The sequence below is a fragment of the Camelus bactrianus genome, chromosome 31 (assembly GCF_048773025.1).
Source record: "Camelus bactrianus isolate YW-2024 breed Bactrian camel chromosome 31, ASM4877302v1, whole genome shotgun sequence".
NCBI classification, from domain to species: domain Eukaryota; kingdom Metazoa; phylum Chordata; class Mammalia; order Artiodactyla; family Camelidae; genus Camelus; species Camelus bactrianus.
Window position 1 is genome coordinate 15310 of NC_133569.1, and position 12530 is coordinate 27839.

Here is a 12530-nt window from a genome sequence, read left to right on the forward strand (position 1 = left end):
ACACTCCATACATATATATGGGGGGGGTACTAGCTCCAACTCGGTTTTACAGTGAAAACTGCAGGAAATTCAAACTGGCACTAGAAACAGACTGAGATACCAGACTAAAAGTTTCTCCTACAACCCGTTCCCTATGTGCTAGATGAAGGTACATCTCTCCACATGCTAAGGTCTGAGAGAAATGTGTGTGTGAAAGCCGTCCTTCAAATAGGTTGTTGGGACCACATAGTTTCTTTTCAGTTGCAAACTACACTCCATGCTTATATATGGGGAGGTACAAACTCCAACTCGATTTTATAGTGAAAACTGCAGGAACTTCAAACCGGCACTAGGAAACAGACTGAGATTCCAGAATAAAAGTTTCTCCTGCAAACCGTTCCCTTTGTGCTAGGTGAAAGAACGTCACACCACATTGCTCAGTTCTGAGAGATAAGTGTGTGTGAAAGCCGTCCTTCTACTAGATTGTTGGGAACACAAAGTTTATTTCAGTAGCAAACTACACTCCATACATATATAACGGTAGGTACTAGCTCCAAATCAGTTGTACCGTGAAAACTGCAGGAACTTCAAACCGGAACTAGGAAACAGACTGAGAAAACAGAGTAATAGTTTCTCCTGCAAACCGTTTCCTTTGTGCTACATGAAGGAACATGTCTCCACATGCTCAGTTCTGAGAGATAAGTGTGTGTGAATGCCGTCCTTCACATAGTTTGTTGGGAGCACAAAATTTCTTTTCAGTTGCAAACAACAATCCATACTTATATATGGGGAGGAACAAGCCCTAACACGGTTATACAGTGAAAACTGCAAGAAATTCAAACAGGCACTAGGAATCAGATTGAGAATCTAGAGTAAATTTTCCCCTGCAACCCTTCCATTTGTGCTAGATGAACGAACGTCTCTCCACATGCTCACTTCTGAGATATAAGTGTGTGTGAAAGCCATCCATCAAATAGCTTGTTGGAAACACAAAGATTCTTTTCAGTTGCAAACTACACTCCATATATATATATGGGGAGGTACTACCTCAAACTCGTTTCTTCTGTGAAAACTGCATGAAATTCAAACCGGCACTAGGAAACACACTGAGAAACCAGAGTAAAAGTTTCTCCTGCAATCAGTTCCATTTGTGCTAGGTGAATGAAAGTCTCTCCGCATGCTCAGTTCTGAGAGATAAGTGTGTTTGAAAGCCGTACTTCACCTATCTTGTTGGGAACACAAAGTTTCTTTTTATTTGCAAACAGCAATCCATACATATATATTGGGCGGTACTAACTACAACTCTGTATTACAGGGAAAACTGTAGGAAATTCAAAACGACACTTGGAAACAAACTGAGAAACCACAGTAAAAGTTTCTCCTGCAATCCGTTCCCTTTGTGCTAGATGAACGAACGTCTCACTGCATACTCAGTTCTGAGAGATAAGTGTGTTTGAAAACCGTACTTCACCTAGCTTGTTGGGAACGCAAAGTTTCTTTTCATTTGCAAACTAAACTCCATACATATATATTGGGCGGTACTAGCTCCAACTCGGTGTTACAGTGAAAACTTCAGGAACTTCAATCCGGCACTAGGAAACAGACTGATATTCCAGAATAATTTATTCTCCTGCAGTCCGTTCCCATTGTGCTAGATGAACGAACGTCTCTCCACATGCTCAGTTCTGAGTGAAAACTATGTGTAAGCCGTACTTCACCTAGCTTGTTGGGAACACAAAGTTTCTTTTCAGTTGCACACTACACTCCATACATATATATGGGGAGGTACTAGTTCCAACTCGGTTTTACAGTGAAAACTGCAGGAACTTCAAACTTGCACTAGGAAACGGACTGAGAAACCAGAGTACAATTTCTCCATCAACCCGTTCTCTATGAGCTAGATGAACGAAAGTCTCTCCGCATGCTTAGTTCTGAGAGATAAGTGTGATTCAAAGCCGTACTTCACATAGCATGTTGGGAACACAAAGTTTCTTTGCATTTGCAATCTACACTCCATACATATTTATTGGGCGGTACTAGCTCCAACGAGATATTTCAGTGAAAACTTCAGGAAATTCAAACCGGCACTAGGAAACAGACTGAGAAACCAGATTAAAATTTTCTTCTGCAAAACGTTCCATTTTTGCTAGATGAACGAACTTCTCTCCTCATGCTCAGTTCTGATTGATAAGTATGTGTGAAAGCCGTACTTCAATTAGCTTGTTGGGAACACAAACTTTCTTTTCAGTTGCAAACTACATTCCATACATATATATGGGCAGGTACTAGATCCAACTCGCGTTCACAGTGAAAAATGCAGGAACTTCAAACCGGCACTATGAAACAGACTGAGAAACCAGAGTAAAAGTTTCCCCTGCAAAACTTCCCTTTGTGTTAGATGAACGAAAGTCTCTCCACAAGCTCAGTTCTGAGAGATAAGTCTGTGTAAAAGCCTTCCTTCACCTAGCTTCTTGGGAACACAAAGTTTATTTTCAGTTGCAAACTACACTCCATATATATATAAAGAAAGTACAAGCTCCAACACTGTTTTACATTGAAAACTGCAGGAACTTCAAACCGGCAGTAGGAAACAGACTGAGAAACCAGAAAAAAAGTTTCTCCTGCAACCCGATCCCTTTCACCTAGATGAACGAACGTCTCTCCACATGCTCAGTTCTAAGAGAAAACTGTGTTTGAAATCCATACTTCACCTAGCTTGTTGAGAACACAAAATTTCTTTTCAGTTGCAAACTACACTCTCTACATATATATGGGGATGTACTAGCTCCTGCTCGGTTTTACAGTGAAAACTGCATGAGCTTCAAACCGGCACTAAGAAACAGACTGAGAAAAAAGAGTAAGAGTTTCCCCTGCAACCCGTTCCATTTGTCCTAGATAATTAAACGTCTCTCCGCCTTCTCATTTATGAGAGATAAATGTGTGTGAAAGCCGTACTTCAACTAGCTTGTTGGGAACACAATGTTTCTTTAGAGTTGCGTAATTCATTCCACATATTTATATGGGAAGGTACTAGCTCCAACTCGGTTTTACAGTGAAAACTGCAGGAAATTCAAACCGGCACTTGGAAAACGACTGAGAAACCAGACTAAAAGTTCCTTTGCAACCCGTTAAATTTCTGACAGATGAACGAAAGTTTCTCCACATGCTGAGTTCTAAGATATAAGTGTGTTTGTAAGCCGTCCTTTACCTAGCTTGTTGAGAACACAAAGTTTGTTTTCAGTTGCAAACTACACTCCATACATATATATGGGCGGGTATTGGCTCCAACTCGGTTTTACAGTGAAAACTGCAGGAACTTCAAAACGGCACTAGGAAACAGACTGAGATACAAGACTAAAAGTTTCTCCTACAACCCGTTCCCTTTTTGCTAGATGGTGGAACATCTCTCCACATGATCAGTTCTGAGAGAAAATTGTGTGTGAAAGCCGTCCTTCAAATAGCTTGTTGGGACCACAAACATTCTTTTCAGTTGAAAACTACACTCCATAATTATATATGGGGTGGTACTAGCTCCAACTCGATTTTATAGTGAAAACTGCAGGAAATTCAAACCGGCACTAGGAAAAAGGTTGAGAATCCAGAGTTAATTTTCCCCTGCAACACTTTCATTTGTGCTAGATGGACGAAAGTCTCACCACATGCTCACTTCTGAGATATAAGTGTGTGTGAAAGCCATCCATCAAATAGCTTGTTGGAAACACAAACTTTATTTTCAGTTGCAAACTACAGTCCATATATATATTCAGAAAGTACAAGCTCCAACTCTGTTTTACAGTGAAAACTGCAGGAACTTCAAACCGGCACTAGGAAACAGACTGAGACACCAGACTAAAAGTTTCTCCTGCAACCCGATCCCTTTCTTCTAGATGAACGAACGTCTCTCCACATGCTCAGTTCTAAGAGAAAAGTGTGTTTGAAATCCGTACTTCACCTAGCTCGTTGAGAACACAAAATTTCTTTTCAGTTGCAAACTACACTCTATACATATATATGGGGAAGTACTAGCTCCTCCTCGGTTTTACAGTGAAAACTGCAGGAGCTTCAAACCGGCACTAAGAAACAGACTGAGAAACAGGAGTAATAGTTTCCCCTGCATCCCGTTCCCTTTGTCCTAGATAAACAAACGTCTCTTTGCATGCTCATTTATGAGAGATAAATGTGTTTGAAACCGTCCTTCAAGTAGCTTGTTGGGAACACAAAGTTTCTTTAGATTTGCATAATTCATTCCACATATATATATGGGAAAGTACTAGCTCCAACACGGTTTTACAGTGAAAACTGCAGGAAATTCAAACCGGCACTAGGAAACAGATTGAGAATCCTGACTAAAAGTTTCTCCTGCAAACCGTTCCCTTTTTGCTAGGTGAACGAACGTCCCTCCACATTGCTCATTTCTGAGACATAAGTGTGTGTGAAAGCCGTCCTTCATCTAGCTTGTTGGGAACACAAAGTTTATTTCAGTAGCAAACTACATTCCATACATATATATGGGGTGGTACAAGCTCCAACACGGTTATACAGTGAAAACTACAAGAACTTCAAAGCGGCACTAGGAAACAGATTGAGAATCTAGAGTAAATTTTCCCCTGCAACCCTTCCATTTTTGCTAGATGAACGAAAGTCTCTCCACATGCTCACTTCTGAGATATAAGTTTGTGTGAAAGCCATCCATCAAATAGCTTGTTGGAAACACAAAGATTCTTTGAAGTTGCCAACTACACTCCATACATATATATATGGGGAGGTACTAGCTCAAACTCGTTTCTACTGTGAAAACTGCATGAAATTCAAACCGGCACTAGGAAACACACTGAGAAACCAGAGTAAAAGTTTCTCCTGCAATCCGTTCCATTTGTGCTAGGTGAACGAAAGTCTCTCCGCATGCTCATTTATGAGAGATAAATGTGTGTGAAAGCCGTACTTCAACTGGCTTGTTGGGAACACAAAGTTTCTTTACAGTTGCGTACTTCATTTCACATATATATATGGGAAGGTACTAGATCCAACTCGGTTTTACAGTGAAAACTGCAGGAAATTCACACCGGCACTGGGAAACAGACTGAGAAACCACAATAAAATTTTCTTTGCAACCCGTTATATTTCTGCTAGATGAACGAAAGTTTCCCTACATGCTCAGTTCTAAGATATAAGTGTTTTTGTAAGCCGTCCTTTTCTTAGCTTGTTGAGATCACAAAGTATGTTTTCAGTTGCAAACTACACTCCATACATATATATGGGGGGGTACTAGCTCCAACTCGGTTTTACAGTGAAAACTGCAGGAAATTCAAACTGGCACTAGAAACAGACTGAGATACCAGACTAAAAGTTTCTCCTACAACCCGTTCCCTATGTGCTAGATGAAGGTACATCTCTCCACATGCTAAGGTCTGAGAGAAATGTGTGTGTGAAAGCCGTCCTTCAAATAGGTTGTTGGGACCACATAGTTTCTTTTCAGTTGCAAACTACACTCCATGCTTATATATGGGGAGGTACAAACTCCAACTCGATTTTATAGTGAAAACTGCAGGAACTTCAAACCGGCACTAGGAAACAGACTGAGATTCCAGAATAAAAGTTTCTCCTGCAAACCGTTCCCTTTGTGCTAGGTGAACGAACGTCACACCACATTGCTCAGTTCTGAGAGATAAGTGTGTGTGAAAGCCGTCCTTCTACTAGATTGTTGGGAACACAAAGTTTATTTCAGTAGCAAACTACACTCCATACATATATAACGGTAGGTACTAGCTCCAAATCAGTTGTACCGTGAAAACTGCAGGAACTTCAAACTGGAACTAGGAAACAGACTGAGAAAACAGAGTAATAGTTTCTCCTGCAAACCGTTTCCTTTGTGCTACATGAAGGAACATGCCTCCACATGCTCAGTTCTGAGAGATAAGTGTGTGTGAATGCCGTCCTTCACATAGTTTGTTGGGAGCACAAAATTTCTTTTCAGTTGCAAACAACACTCCATACATATATATGGGGAGGAACAAGCCCTAACACGGTTATACAGTGAAAACTGCAAGAAATTCAAACTGGCACTAGGAATCAGATTGAGAATCTAGAGTAAATTTTCCCCTGCAACCCTTCCATTTGTGCTAGATGAACGAACGTCTCTCCACATGCTCACTTCTGAGATATAAGTGTGTGTGAAAGCCATCCATCAAATAGCTTGTTGGAAACACAAAGATTCTTTTCAGTTGCAAACTACACTCCATATATATATATGGGGAGGTACTACCTCAAACTCGTTTCTTCTGTGAAAACTGCATGAAATTCAAACCGGCACTAGGAAACACACTGAGAAACCAGAGTAAAAGTTTCTCCTGCAATCAGTTCCATTTGTGCTAGGTGAATGAAAGTCTCTCCGCATGCTCAGTTCTGAGAGATAAGTGTGTTTGAAAGCCGTACTTCACCTATCTTGTTGGGAACACAAAGTTTCTTTTTATTTGCAAACAGCAATCCATACATATATATTGGGCGGTACTAACTACAACTCTGTATTACAGGGAAAACTGTAGGAAATTCAAAACGACACTTGGAAACAAACTGAGAAACCACAGTAAAAGTTTCTCCTGCAATCCGTTCCCTTTGTGCTAGATGAACGAACGTCTCACTGCATACTCAGTTCTGAGAGATAAGTGTGTTTGAAAACCGTACTTCACCTAGCTTGTTGGGAACGCAAAGTTTCTTTTCATTTGCAAACTAAACTCCATACATATATATTGGGCGGTACTAGCTCCAACTCGGTGTTACAGTGAAAACTTCAGGAACTTCAATCCGGCACTAGGAAACAGACTGATATTCCAGAATAATTTATTCTCCTGCAGTCCGTTCCCATTGTGCTAGATGAACGAACGTCTCTCCACATGCTCAGTTCTGAGTGATAACTATGTGTAAGCCGTACTTCACCTAGCTTGTTGGGAACACAAAGTTTCTTTTCAGTTGCACACTACACTCCATACATATATATGGGGAGGTACTAGTTCCAACTCGGTTTTACAGTGAAAACTGCAGGAACTTCAAACTTGCACTAGGAAACGGACTGAGAAACCAGAGTACAATTTCTCCATCAACCCGTTCTCTATGTGCTAGATGAACGAAAGTCTCTCCGCATGCTTAGTTCTGAGAGATAAGTGTGATTCAAAGCCGTACTTCACATAGCATGTTGGGAACACAAAGTTTCTTTGCATTTGCAATCTACACTCCATAAATATTTATTGGGCGGTACTAGCTCCAACGAGATATTTCAGTGAAAACTTCAGGAAATTCAAACCGGCACTAGGAAACAGACTGAGAAACCAGATTAAAATTTTCTTCTGCAAAACGTTCCATTTTTGCTAGATGAACGAACTTCTCTCCTCATGCTCAGTTCTGATTGATAAGTATGTGTGAAAGCCGTACTTCAATTAGCTTGTTGGGAACACAAACTTTCTTTTCAGTTGCAAACTACATTCCATACATATATATGGGCAGGTACTAGATCCAACTCGCGTTCACAGTGAAAAATGCAGGAACTTCAAACCGGCACTATGAAACAGACTGAGAAACCAGAGTAAAAGTTTCCCCTGCAAAACTTCCCTTTGTGTTAGATGAACGAAAGTCTCTCCACAAGCTCAGTTCTGAGAGATAAGTCTGTGTAAAAGCCTTCCTTCACCTAGCTTCTTGGGAACACAAAGTTTATTTTCAGTTGCAAACTACACTCCATATATATATAAAGAAAGTACAAGCTCCAACACTGTTTTACATTGAAAACTGCAGGAACTTCAAACCGGCAGTAGGAAACAGACTGAGAAACCAGAAAAAAAGTTTCTCCTGCAACCCGATCCCTTTCATCTAGATGAACGAACGTCTCTCCACATGCTCAGTTCTAAGAGAAAACTGTGTTTGAAATCCATACTTCACCTAGCTTGTTGAGAACACAAAATTTCTTTTCAGTTGCAAACTACACTCTCTACATATATATGGGGATGTACTAGCTCCTGCTCGGTTTTACAGTGAAAACTGCATGAGCTTCAAACCGGCACTAAGAAACAGACTGAGAAAAAAGAGTAAGAGTTTCCCCTGCAACCCGTTCCATTTGTCCTAGATAATTAAACGTCTCTCCGCCTTCTCATTTATGAGAGATAAATGTGTGTGAAAGCCGTACTTCAACTAGCTTGTTGGGAACACAAAGTTTCTTTTCAGTTGCACACTACACTCCATACATATATATGGGGAGGTACTAGTTCCAACTCGGTTTTACAGTGAAAACTGCAGGAACTTCAAACTTGCACTAGGAAACGGACTGAGAAACCAGAGTACAATTTCTCCATCAACCCGTTCTCTATGTGCTAGATGAACGAAAGTCTCTCCGCATGCTTAGTTCTGAGAGATAAGTGTGATTCAAAGCCGTACTTCACATAGCATGTTGGGAACACAAAGTTTCTTTGCATTTGCAATCTACACTCCATACATATTTATTGGGTGGTACTAGCTCCAACGAGATATTTCAGTGAAAACTTCAGGAAATTCAAACCGGCACTAGGAAACAGACTGAGAAACCAGATTAAAATTTTCTTCTGCAAAACGTTCCATTTTTGCTAGATGAACGAACTTCTCTCCTCATGCTCAGTTCTGATTGATAAGTATGTGTGAAAGCCGTACTTCAATTAGCTTGTTGGGAACACAAACTTTCTTTTCAGTTGCAAACTACATTCCATACATATATATGGGCAGGTACTAGATCCAACTCGCGTTCACAGTGAAAAATGCAGGAACTTCAAACCGGCACTATGAAACAGACTGAGAAACCAGAGTAAAAGTTTCCTCTGCAAAACTTCCCTTTGTGTTAGATGAACGAAAGTCTCTCCACAAGCTCAGTTCTGAGAGATAAGTCTGTGTAAAAGCCTTCCTTCACCTAGCTTCTTGGGAACACCAAGTTTATTTTCAGTTGCAAACTACACTCCATATGTATATAAAGAAAGTACAAGCTCCAACACTGTTTTACATTGAAAACTGCAGGAACTTCAAACCGGCAGTAGGAAACAGACTGAGAAACCAGAAAAAAAGTTTCTCCTGCAACCCGATCCCTTTCATCTAGATGAACGAACGTCTCTCCACATGCTCAGTTCTAAGAGAAAACTGTGTTTGAAATCCATACTTCACCTAGCTTGTTGAGAACACAAAATTTCTTTTCAGTTGCAAACTACACTCTCTACATATATATGGGGATGTACTAGCTCCTGCTCGGTTTTACAGTGAAAACTGCATGAGCTTCAAACCGGCACTAAGAAACAGACTGAGAAAAAAGAGTAAGAGTTTCCCCTGCAACCCGTTCCATTTGTCCTAGATAATTAAACGTCTCTCCGCCTTCTCATTTATGAGAGATAAATGTGTGTGAAAGCCGTACTTCAACTAGCTTGTTGGGAACACAATGTTTCTTTAGAGTTGCGTAATTCATTCCACATATTTATATGGGAAGGTACTAGCTCCAACTCGGTTTTACAGTGAAAACTGCAGGAAATTCAAACCGGCACTTGGAAAACGACTGAGAAACCCAGACTAAAAGTTCCTTTGCAACCCGTTAAATTTCTGACAGATGAACGAAAGTTTCTCCACATGCTGAGTTCTAAGATATAAGTGTGTTTGTAAGCCGTCCTTTACCTAGCTTGTTGAGAACACAAAGTTTGTTTTCAGTTGCAAACTACACTCCATACATATATATGGGCGGGTATTGGCTCCAACTCGGTTTTACAGTGAAAACTGCAGGAACTTCAAAACGGCACTAGGAAACAGACTGAGATACAAGACTAAAAGTTTCTCCTACAACCCGTTCCCTTTTTGCTAGATGGTGGAACATCTCTCCACATGATCAGTTCTGAGAGAAAATTGTGTGTGAAAGCCGTCCTTCAAATAGCTTGTTGGGACCACAAACATTCTTTTCAGTTGAAAACTACACTCCATAATTATATATGGGGTGGTACTAGCTCCAACTCGATTTTATAGTGAAAACTGCAGGAAATTCAAACCGGCACTAGGAAAAAGATTGAGAATCCAGAGTTAATTTTCCCCTGCAACACTTTCATTTGTGCTAGATGGACGAAAGTCTCACCACATGCTCACTTCTGAGATATAAGTGTGTGTGAAAGCCATCCATCAAATAGCTTGTTGGAAACACAAACTTTATTTTCAGTTGCAAACTACAGTCCATATATATATTCAGAAAGTACAAGCTCCAACTCTGTTTTACAGTGAAAACTGCAGGAACTTCAAACCGGCACTAGGAAACAGACTGAGACACCAGACTAAAAGTTTCTCCTGCAACCCGATCCCTTTCTTCTAGATGAACGAACGTCTCTCCACATGCTCAGTTCTAAGAGAAAAGTGTGTTTGAAATCCGTACTTCACCTAGCTCGTTGAGAACACAAAATTTCTTTTCAGTTGCAAACTACACTCTATACATATATATGGGGAAGTACTAGCTCCTCCTCGGTTTTACAGTGAAAACTGCAGGAGCTTCAAACCGGCGCTAAGAAACAGACTGAGAAACAGGAGTAATAGTTTCCCCTGCATCCCGTTCCCTTTGTCCTAGATAAACAAACGTCTCTTTGCATGCTCATTTATGAGAGATAAATGTGTTTGAAACCGTCCTTCAAGTAGCTTGTTGGGAACACAAAGTTTCTTTAGATTTGCATAATTCATTCCACATATATATATGGGAAAGTACTAGCTCCAACACGGTTTTACAGTGAAAACTGCAGGAAATTCAAACCGGCACTAGGAAACAGATTGAGAATCCTGACTAAAAGTTTCTCCTGCAAACCGTTCCCTTTTTGCTAGGTGAACGAACGTCCCTCCACATTGCTCATTTCTGAGACATAAGTGTGTGTGAAAGCCGTCCTTCATCTAGCTTGTTGGGAACACAAAGTTTATTTCAGTAGCAAACTACATTCCATACATATATATGGGGTGGTACAAGCTCCAACACGGTTATACAGTGAAAACTACAAGAACTTCAAAGCGGCACTAGGAAACAGATTGAGAATCTAGAGTAAATTTTCCCCTGCAACCCTTCCATTTTTGCTAGATGAACGAAAGTCTCTCCACATGCTCACTTCTGAGATATAAGTTTGTGTGAAAGCCATCCATCAAATAGCTTGTTGGAAACACAAAGATTCTTTGAAGTTGCCAACTACACTCCATACATATATATATGGGGAGGTACTAGCTCAAACTCGTTTCTACTGTGAAAACTGCATGAAATTCAAACCGGCACTAGGAAACACACTGAGAAACCAGAGTAAAAGTTTCTCCTGCAATCCGTTCCATTTGTGCTAGGTGAACGAAAGTCTCTCCGCATGCTCATTTATGAGAGATAAATGTGTGTGAAAGCCGTACTTCAACTGGCTTGTTGGGAACACAAAGTTTCTTTACAGTTGCGTACTTCATTTCACATATATATATGGGAAGGTACTAGATCCAACTCGGTTTTACAGTGAAAACTGCAGGAAATTCACACCGGCACTGGGAAACAGACTGAGAAACCACAATAAAATTTTCTTTGCAACCCGTTATATTTCTGCTAGATGAACGAAAGTTTCCCTACATGCTCAGTTCTAAGATATAAGTGATTTTGTAAGCCGTCCTTTACTTAGCTTGTTGAGATCACAAAGTATGTTTTCAATTGCAAACTACACTCCATACATATATATGGGGGGGTACTAGCTCCAACTCGGTTTTACAGTGAAAACTGCAGGAAATTCAAACTGGCACTAGAAACAGACTGAGATACCAGACTAAAAGTTTCTCCTACAACCCGTTCCCTATGTGCTAGATGAAGGTACATCTCTCCACATGCTAAGTTCTGAGAGAAATGTGTGTGTGAAAGCCGTCCTTCAAATAGGTTGTTGGGACCACATAGTTTCTTTTCAGTTGCAAACTACACTCCATGCTTATATATGGGGAGGTACAAACTCCAACTCGATTTTATAGTGAAAACTGCAGGAACTTCAAACCGGCACTAGGAAACAGACTGAGATTCCAGAATAAAAGTTTCTCCTGCAAACCGTTCCCTTTGTGCTAGGTGAACGAACGTCACACCACATTGCTCAGTTCTGAGAGATAAGTGTGTGTGAAAGCCGTCCTTCTACTAGATTGTTGGGAACACAAAGTTTATTTCAGTAGCAAACTACACTCCATACATATATAACGGTAGGTACTAGCTCCAAATCAGTTGTACCGTGAAAACTGCAGGAACTTCAAACTGGAACTAGGAAACAGACTGAGAAAACAGAGTAATAGTTTCTCCTGCAAACCGTTTCCTTTGTGCTACATGAAGGAACATGCCTCCACATGCTCAGTTCTGAGAGATAAGTGTGTGTGAATGCCGTCCTTCACATAGTTTGTTGGGAGCACAAAATTTCTTTTCAGTTGCAAACAACACTCCATACATATATATGGGGAGGAACAAGCCCTAACACGGTTATACAGTGAAAACTGCAAGAAATTCAAACTGGCACTAGGAATCAGATTGAGAATCTAGAGTAAAT